Source organism: Suricata suricatta, chromosome 8 (genome assembly GCF_006229205.1).
Source record: "Suricata suricatta isolate VVHF042 chromosome 8, meerkat_22Aug2017_6uvM2_HiC, whole genome shotgun sequence".
NCBI lineage: Eukaryota > Metazoa > Chordata > Mammalia > Carnivora > Herpestidae > Suricata > Suricata suricatta.
The window spans coordinates 74,479,734-74,488,559 of record NC_043707.1 but is presented as its reverse complement, the minus strand read 5'-3'; the positions used below and the strand labels follow the sequence as shown (position 1 = coordinate 74,488,559).

Sequence of the window (8,826 nt, the reverse complement as noted above, 5' to 3'; positions counted from 1 at the left end):
ACTGATTTAGCCCATTCAGGCTTCTAAAATGGAATTCCATAGACTAGATGGCGTATTAAGAACAGAAATTCATTTTCTCACACTTCTGGCGGGTGGGAGGTCCATGATAAAGGCACCAGCAGATTCAGTGTCCTATGAGAACACCTTCCTGGTCCAAAGATGGCCGTCTTCTCACTGCATCCTCATATGGTGGAGGAGGTGGGGAGATCTCTGGGGTCTCCTTTACAAGGGCACAAACCCCATTCATGAGGACTCTACTCTCCAATCACCTTCCCAAGGCCCCACCTCCAAATACCAACACATTGGAGATTGTTTCAACATGACAATTTTGCGACTCACAAACATTCAGCCTAGAGTAAACACTGAAAGTCGGGCAGAGAGTTTAATTTTGATGTAACAGGAAAGAGGTAAATACTGTGAAACATTTTTGTTTGTATTCGTGCAATAAAGTATCATACATTCACCCAGGAGGATTGGAATTAAGTAAAGAGCGAGAATAAAGAAAACTAGGTGTCCTCTACCCCATCTTCTATTTCACCTTCTTGTCTTTTAGTTTTTGTTTTAACCAGCACGATAACTTGAAGATATAGATATAATTATGCACTTGTCTGCTCAAATTCTGATAATCTCTGCATCTTCAGGGTTAAGTATAAACTTCTTAGCAAGTTATTCAAGGTCCACAGTAAAGCAGGCTCAACATCTTTCCAGCCTCATCTAACATTTTTTCCAAACACAACAAGTGGTATGAATCCTGATCCCACCTCACAGTCACACCAAGCCTCTTGCCATTTCTTTAAGTAAGTTATTAATATTCATAGCATAGAGTACCATTCTTTTTTCTCATATGCTTCATATGACCTTCAACTCATCCTTCAAGACCCATCTCAAGTGTTGTTTCCTTTTAAGCATTTTCTAATACTGTCACTTCACCATGTCTCTCTGGGACCCTCTGTTCTCCTTCCATAACAACCTATACATCTTGCACTTGTAGCATTGAACTTATTTAAATTTTGTGTTTATATCCTACGTCTCATGTTAAATCATGAGTTTCTGGAAGGTCAAGTAACTTTGTATCAATGCTTACGATTGTAGTGGCAATATTCTAAGGATTTAATAACCTATTGATGCATGATATATAGAATTTCACGATCAAGCAGAAAGCAAATGTACACCAGGCACTGGAGAAAACTTACGTTTTAAACATGAAAAACAGTGTTGCTACACACAGCATGAAGATCATTGGTAAATGGAACTGGTTTAGGGTAGATGGTAAGTTTAGAGTTCACTTGTTAAATTGGATATATGAATGGTAATTTTGGTACTGCAAAGATGGCTTTAGAGCTGGGAGAGATATACACATTGGGCAGGCATATTTTTAAAGATACCTGAAAAACAGAGATGAAGCATGGATTCTTAATAGGATGAATATGGAGGGAAATGAACACTTGATTGGAACCTGGGTTTTGTGACCTGGGAGCAGTGAAGTCACTGGATTAGCAAACAATGACCAGGAAAGTAATGTGAGAGGTGAGAGGAGAAGAAGGTGAGTGGCACACAGGACATGGGCCAGAACACATGTGAGAAGATAATGCTCAACACTATCGAATGTATCTGAGACATCAAGGGAGCTGAATCTGAAAAATAATCAGAAGAGCGTAATTGCAAATTTGGGAGAGGGAGATTCACACAGCATGACTGCTGCAGAGGATGTGGACTCCAGATAACAAAGAAACTCGCCACACATAAATCGCAATTTCCATAGGTGGGTTTCAGTCACGTATACAACTTCAAAACCAGGAAAAAAGAATGTTGCTAAGTGTGAGTCTCTGATTTGCAGTGTGTGTATGTGTGTGTAAGAGATACTACTGTGTTCAAAAGACTAAACTTGTAACTTCAAGTTCAGTCATGGGGAAAATAAAACATATTTGTAGTTGGGGACTTCCAAAATGAGATTTTCATTCATCATTAGTCACTTCTGAAGAATCCAGAGTTAAGAATTCCTTTCATAAATCTTGATTTTCTTGTGGATAATCTACCCTTGAACACATTTTCCTGTGCATAATTTCTGAAAGAGTTAGACTTTATAGGTAAGTTCTTTAGATGTGTTGAGAGCAGCATATCCCAAAATGTGTTCCAAGAAACATCAGTACCATAGCTGTTAATAGGGATTAAATGGAAAAAAAGTTACCTTACTCAAATGTGTTTTTGAAATTCAAGTTATAACAAACTCAAACACCTTTCTTTACTGCAAGATTCTTCAGTACCTTGACGATGTACATTGTATATATTGAAGAAGTATTGATAATTCTGGTTGTTTTCAAATATTTTGACTAGGAAACATTTGTTATGAAACTCACTTTGGGACATACTTTCCTAGATATATTTTATCTAGTCTCTTCTGACTTCTTTTTCTTCAAACTGAATGTTGCGTCATATCTATATGTTGCATAATACAGTACAAAATAAAACCTACTTGGTAATAATAATAAGAAAAATATATACTTAAATCAACTGCAAGCCCTCCATCCCTTCCTCTCTTCTTCCTTCCTCGATATGTTCTCTTTAATCAGGTGATTGTTTCAATGAAATTTTCAGTTCTTTTTAAAATAAAGAACTTGTACCACTGGACTGGATTTCAATTAATAGCTATATATGGAAAAAATTTGAAATAACTCAGGAAACAACAGAGTCTTTGGGACTGATTTATCTAAAACCTCATTTACAGTTTGCAAGTTCTAGGATTGTAGGGTTCTAAGGGGCACCTGGGTGCCTCAGTTAGTTAAGCATCTGACATTGACTTAGGTCATGATCTCACAGTTTGTATATTTGAGCTCCACACAGGGTTCTGTGCTGATAGCTCAGAGCTGGAAACCTGCTTCAGATTCTGTCTCTCATTCTCTGTCCCTCCCTCACTTGCACTGTCTCTCTGTCTTCCTATTTCTCAAAAATAGACTTCTAGGGTTCTAAATTTCTTTGAAAATGTAGGTGGATTTGAGGTGCTGGAATGCATCAAATTCTTTAGTAAAGCAAGCGTATCGAATATGCTTTTAACTCTAACACTAAGCTTCACTGTGATTGCCTCACAGCTCTGTAATCAGATCTGGACTGCAGTAGATCTCATTAAGGGGATTCATGAGGAGGGCATATGTCCTCAGCGAATATGTAGGATGACTCTGTGTTCTATCACCACCACCCATCTTCATTTATGTTCTGGAAAAAGACAAACTCTACCAAATGTTTCCAATTTTTACTACATTTTAGTCCCATACAGATACTTCCCAGGAATGTTCTTATCTCATCCACCAGGACTTCTTTGTTGCTCTGTTCTGTTCCTGTACTATTCACTGAAATTGTATAGTTAGCCCCTCCCATTCCAGGATAGCTCTGGATATATGGTCCCAACAGTTAAACCCTTCATCCCTTCTCCTGTTTCTGTGGGCAGTTGCCTTAGTGCCCAGAGGCTGTCACCTTGTTTCAAACAGAGGTTTGTTACCTACCTCTCCGTGCTTTTTCTGGGATATGTTTAGACTCTCTACATGTTTTTAAGTCACTATAAAAAAATAGGTATTATCTATTTGAATTATTCAGATTGTTTTTTTTTTTATAAAGCCATTCCTTTTGTAAAACTTACCTTTCCAAGTCCCAAGGGAAATCGAATACTTGGAATTCTGCATTCCTGTGGTCTGAAATTCTTGATATGCTAGTGCAGCCAAATGCCGGAATGCTTGCTCAGAGACTGAATACCTTCTCTGCGTTGGGATGAAAATTTAACCGTGCTTATGTGACACCTTCTCCACGAAGCCCTTTCCCTAAAAATCCCTGTGCTTCTTCCTTGCTCTTGTTGTCTTACCCAGAAACAAAAAGAATGAACATCTCCTTCCCTAAATGGACAGTTACTTCAGATCGAGTTACTTAGATTAAAGTCACAGGATGACGGGAAATGCCTATTCCGCAAACATAAAGTGATATGTTTATCTCATAGTGATTGAGATATAAAAGAGTCAGCTTTAAGTGTTTCATTAAAATCACTGCAAATATTATGCGTAACAATTTACAGAGAACTCATGAAGCTGCTTGTTTTATAAATGAGGTTCATCTATAGTAAATGGCTTGGTGCAACCAAAGTGGCTCTAATCAAATTGGGGACAGATGAGTTCTGTAGATGTAGCTTATTTCATTAATTTACTACTGTTTAGAGTTCACAGTCAATGGCCAATTGATATTATTCGTGACAACACTAAATAAAATAAGTAAAGGAAAATAAGTTGTGTGATGTATTGCAGAGATAAATCAGCCCCGGCATGTGGGGAGATGAAACCCTCTAGCAGAAGCACTTGGCACACTTCATTTGATTCCCATTCGTCAGCCTCGGTGCCAGTGGCTCAAAAAGAATGCAAAGGTAAATGAACACCAAAATATGATTTACAGCATTGGAAAACAGTCCTACACAAATAAATCAAGGTTCCACTTCATTTCAGCCATTGGTTTATTCATAACAGAGGGCTTTCACAATCAAGCCCCACCATCGTAAATAAACCTCAGCAAAATACACACCTGCACAAAAAGATAGGCATGATACCCAGTGTGCACAGAGTATGGAAAAGATTAAAAAAAAAAACGGCAACTATTTGGTGGGTGAAGAAAGGAAATGGGCAGTACGTTTTTAAAAATTGTGCTGGGTTGAGCAACAGTCTTGCGTTCTGCTCACATCGTTAGGATAGGAGAAGCCACGTCGACTTTCAGAATATGTAGATTGTAAATGTTTAACCAGACTCCATTTATATACGTAGCTTTGTGAAATCTCCTGGAAAGACTACTGTAAAAGTCTTTTCTCTATCTAAGAGTTTAAGAATTGAGCTAGGGCTAAGATAAAAGGGGAAGGAGAGGCATAAGCAAGGGAGAAATGAATCTCTTAAATTGGGTCCCCTATAAAATGACTTCAGGAATTTTCATTCTAAGCTTAAGAGATTATAAATGCCATCTTAGTACGGGAGAAGTTTTCCAACTGATACAAACCAAAGTTAATAAAGGATGAAACTGAAGGTTTCTGTCACAAACATCTTTCTCTTTCATCAGTATAGGTGGTTACACCACCCAAACGTAGGTTTACATTAATTTCTTTTTAATTAATAAAAGGCTTAAAGTAAGGAAGGGTATGTTCAACTGAAAACAAATAAAAAGAAAACCTTATGATGGTACAATTTTATTCATTTATTTATTTATTTGTAAGTTTATTTATTTTGAGAGAGACAGATAGATAGCACAAGATGAGGAAGAGCAGAGAGAGAAGAAGAGAGAGAATCTCAAGCAGGCTCTGCACTGTCAGTGCCAAGCCCGATGTGGGGCTCGAACTCAAAAACCTGAGCTGAAACTAAGAGTCGGACGTTTAACCGACTGAGCCATGCAGGTGCCCCAAGATGGTACAATTTTAGAACCAGAGAGGCCTTGTAAGATCATTTAGGAGCCCAGTTACCAAATTTTAAAAAAAGAAAAAAAGATCTCGGGAGACAAAATGAATGAGTCAGCCAATGTCACATGGCTACACGGCCAGACTGCAGTTGGGTTTCTGGTTCCATACTAGGTGAATTCTGTTAAGTCTACCCAGATCACGACTGATGATGAAAAAACTTTAAATTATTAAAAAAGTTTAAGTAAGCCTATACTGAAACCTTCGTATTCCACAGGCTTAATTCTGAAATGCAGTGAAAATAGAAATGTTCGATGTGTGCATGCGTGTGTATCATGAACATTTTATACATAGGTGTGTATCATGGAGTTCTTAAGTTCTCTGTTTTTCTTATACGCTTATTACAATGTTTTATTTGCCTTTCTTATATTCAAACAATTGTCCCAGGGAGCATATAGTGTGGTTTCCAACCTTGAATTGACCTCACTATGATTATTTTAAGCATTGTTGCACTTCAATGGCTTTTGTTTTCCCTCCTTCTTAATTGTGTCTTGAGAAAAAGACAATGGACTGATTGTTCTTACTTACTGCCAAGTCCCCAAAGGTTCTGCATGGACTGTGTTGCCTCTAACAAACTGCAAAGCAAATGCCTTGAGAAACATTGAAAGCCGAGCATAAAGTGTCTAGATATAGATATAGATGATATAGATACAGATATAGATATACACATGGCATATATATACATATATATATATGAGACATCTTTCCTCAGAAATAATGTGTGTGGTATTTCCCTCTACTATTCGTACTACAGAGAGTGCTTACATTATTGAAAATTAATATTTTATCCCTAGTTGCAGAGGTATTACAAATTACTGAACCTATGCAACCATGTTACCTGAAGTTAAGATTATACATTGCTGAGGTTTAAATAGGTGTTTGCCTAAGAGCAGCATTCTCCATAGAAAACAAGTTTTCAGAAGGAAAGCAGAAACAGTTGGGTTTTCATTCTATTACCATTGAAATTGCACTTCTTTTGGTTAATGATTGAATAAATCAGAATTTCAGTGGTGTATTCTCAGCATTTTCTCCTATTTATTCCATCTGTTATGGGAAAGCACCGGCATCTTGAGAAAGAACCCACTTTATAGTCAAAAAGTATAGTCTGCAAATTTAAGCTGTTTATTGTGGGATAAGAATAACCATAAAACAAACAAGCACTCCTTGAATATTTGTGCTCCTGGATGGAGAGCTCTTCCATACCCTTGAAGGGTTTTGGCTATAAAACACCCTGGAAAACAATTTCTCACAGTCCTAGCTCACATGTAAGAAGCTGTTTCCCTCATTCTTATTAGCTTGACTACAGGTTTGCCTGGGGATTAAATAAACTAGCTCACTTCCAAAACCCCTTTCAGGGAGAAAGGTCTCTCCCACCTTTTGTAGCTTTCAGTACTAGCCCTTGACATCCAGGCAGGGGGTTTTACTTGGCCGGAACTGAACACAGAAATAAAACCCCAAAGAACATGAAGGCTTCCTGTGGCACAGCTGGGAAATAAGATTCTGCACCATTCCCCCGGTTCATGGTTTCCCTACCTGTTACAAGCCATTTCTTTTTATAACACCTTTAATGAAAGTGACCTATCGAAAGAATTTTGATCTGGGCTGTGGTGCACTAAGGAAAGAAAAAGGCACTTGGAATTACAGTGGTTTAAGTAACTATCAGTAAATAAAAGAAGAGAAATAAGTTTTCACAAGGAAAGGTAAGTTATTAAAAAATGATTCTAAGTAAAATAATAGAATGCACAAGGGGAAGAAAATCTAACTGAGCATTCTTTCCAACTGTAATTGATGCAACAGATATGCATTCAATCCAAGCCACATGGAAGCTTCACTTCTATCCTGGTCTTTTCAGCATCCAAATGCTACCATTGCTATGAATATCTGTGCTATGAACTTTACATTTCTGTAACAATAAATTCCACTGACCTATGTTAAACATTTTCCCCAAACTTAACAATCATCAAACATGTTAGCGTGTGGAATGACAGAGAGGCTAGCATAACAAATTCTTTTCTTTCTTATATTTATCTGATACTAGAGCTGGAGGGAGATTTCTAAGTTTTCCTTCCAAACATGCTTGTAGATTTTTTCCTTGTTTGGCAAGGGAATGGAATTTACCATCAGTGGGGAAAATTCTGAAGTCAAGCTGTGAAATTGAACAAAATTTTCATCAGCAAAAATTGAGTTTGAAAAACATGTGTTTCCCCTTTGGTAACGGGAGGATGCGAGGTAGATAGGAAGCAGGATTGGAGAATTTAAGCCTTCATTATTCTTTCCTGTGTAACTCTTCGGCAGCAAGGAAAAAAGAAAGGAGAGGAATGCCAGCTGCAATGCCCAAAGCAAAATCTTTATGAGAGTGAGTGATAGAACTCAGAGAAGCAAACCAGGTGTCCAGGCCCTTGATCCTAACACACAACATTTGTATACACAACAGAAAAGGGAAGACAAGCCAAGAAAGGACAGCTCACTGGGGAAAATGGAGAAAGAAAGTAATGAGTAAAGAATCTTAAGAGGCAGCTGAGCCTTGTGGTATGTTCATACAGGCATGCTGAACAATAAGTCCAAGATCATATTCTCATAAAGGAAACAGCGTAATTGGCTATTTCCTCAAGTCACATAAGTGCAGCCCAAAGGATGCATTTTGGGTGATAACAACAGCTTAAGTTTTTATAGCACTTTACATTATCTTGCTTGATCTTATCCCATCCACCCAACAAGATTGTAAGATAGGTTGCAATTACTCAAGAACTTAATGCTCAGAGAGGTTAAATCATTTTTGCATGGGCCAGAATTAGGCTGGCTATAATTTTTCTATGCCACTGAACCAAGCAGAATTATACTAAACAGTAAAATAGCCACGGCCTCATCATTTACCAGAATGATAATAACGAAAGAGTTACCTAGTTTGCAACATAGGGCACATCTTTAGAAAGGATCAATATTAGGAACTTAGAATAAGATGTAGAAATTTACCAGTGTTCTTTCTAGTACTTATGCCCCTACAGGTCAGTTCAATGGTACTCGGTATATAAATATACAGTAACTTTCGGGGCACTTGGGTGGCTCAGTCAGTTAAGTGGCTGACTTTGTCTTGGGTCATGATCTCATGGTGACTCTTGAGTTCCAACCCTGCCTCAGCTCTGTGCTAACAGCTCAGCGCCTGGAGCCTGCTTCAGATTCTGTGTCTCCCTCTCTCTCTAACCCTTCCCCATTGGCACTCTGTCTCTCTCTCTCAAAAATAAACATTAAAAAAATTAAATAGTGACTTTCATGGTAAACACTGCTCAAACATATTATTCATGACTGTCCTTTTACCCCTGGGTGCTGACATTACATTGTAGATCTTAAACTCTTGTGTG

General features: G+C 37.9%; 1 long non-coding RNA gene across 1 annotated transcript; it reads left to right on the top strand.

Moving 5' to 3' along the window:
* Positions 1-1,557: 1,557 nt before the first annotated feature.
* LOC115297503 lies at positions 1,558-4,472 on the top strand. Its single transcript, XR_003911447.1, has 2 exons — positions 1,558-1,762; positions 4,284-4,472. It is a non-coding gene; the product is annotated as an uncharacterized LOC115297503 (long non-coding RNA).
* Positions 4,473-8,826: the final 4,354 nt, after the last annotated feature.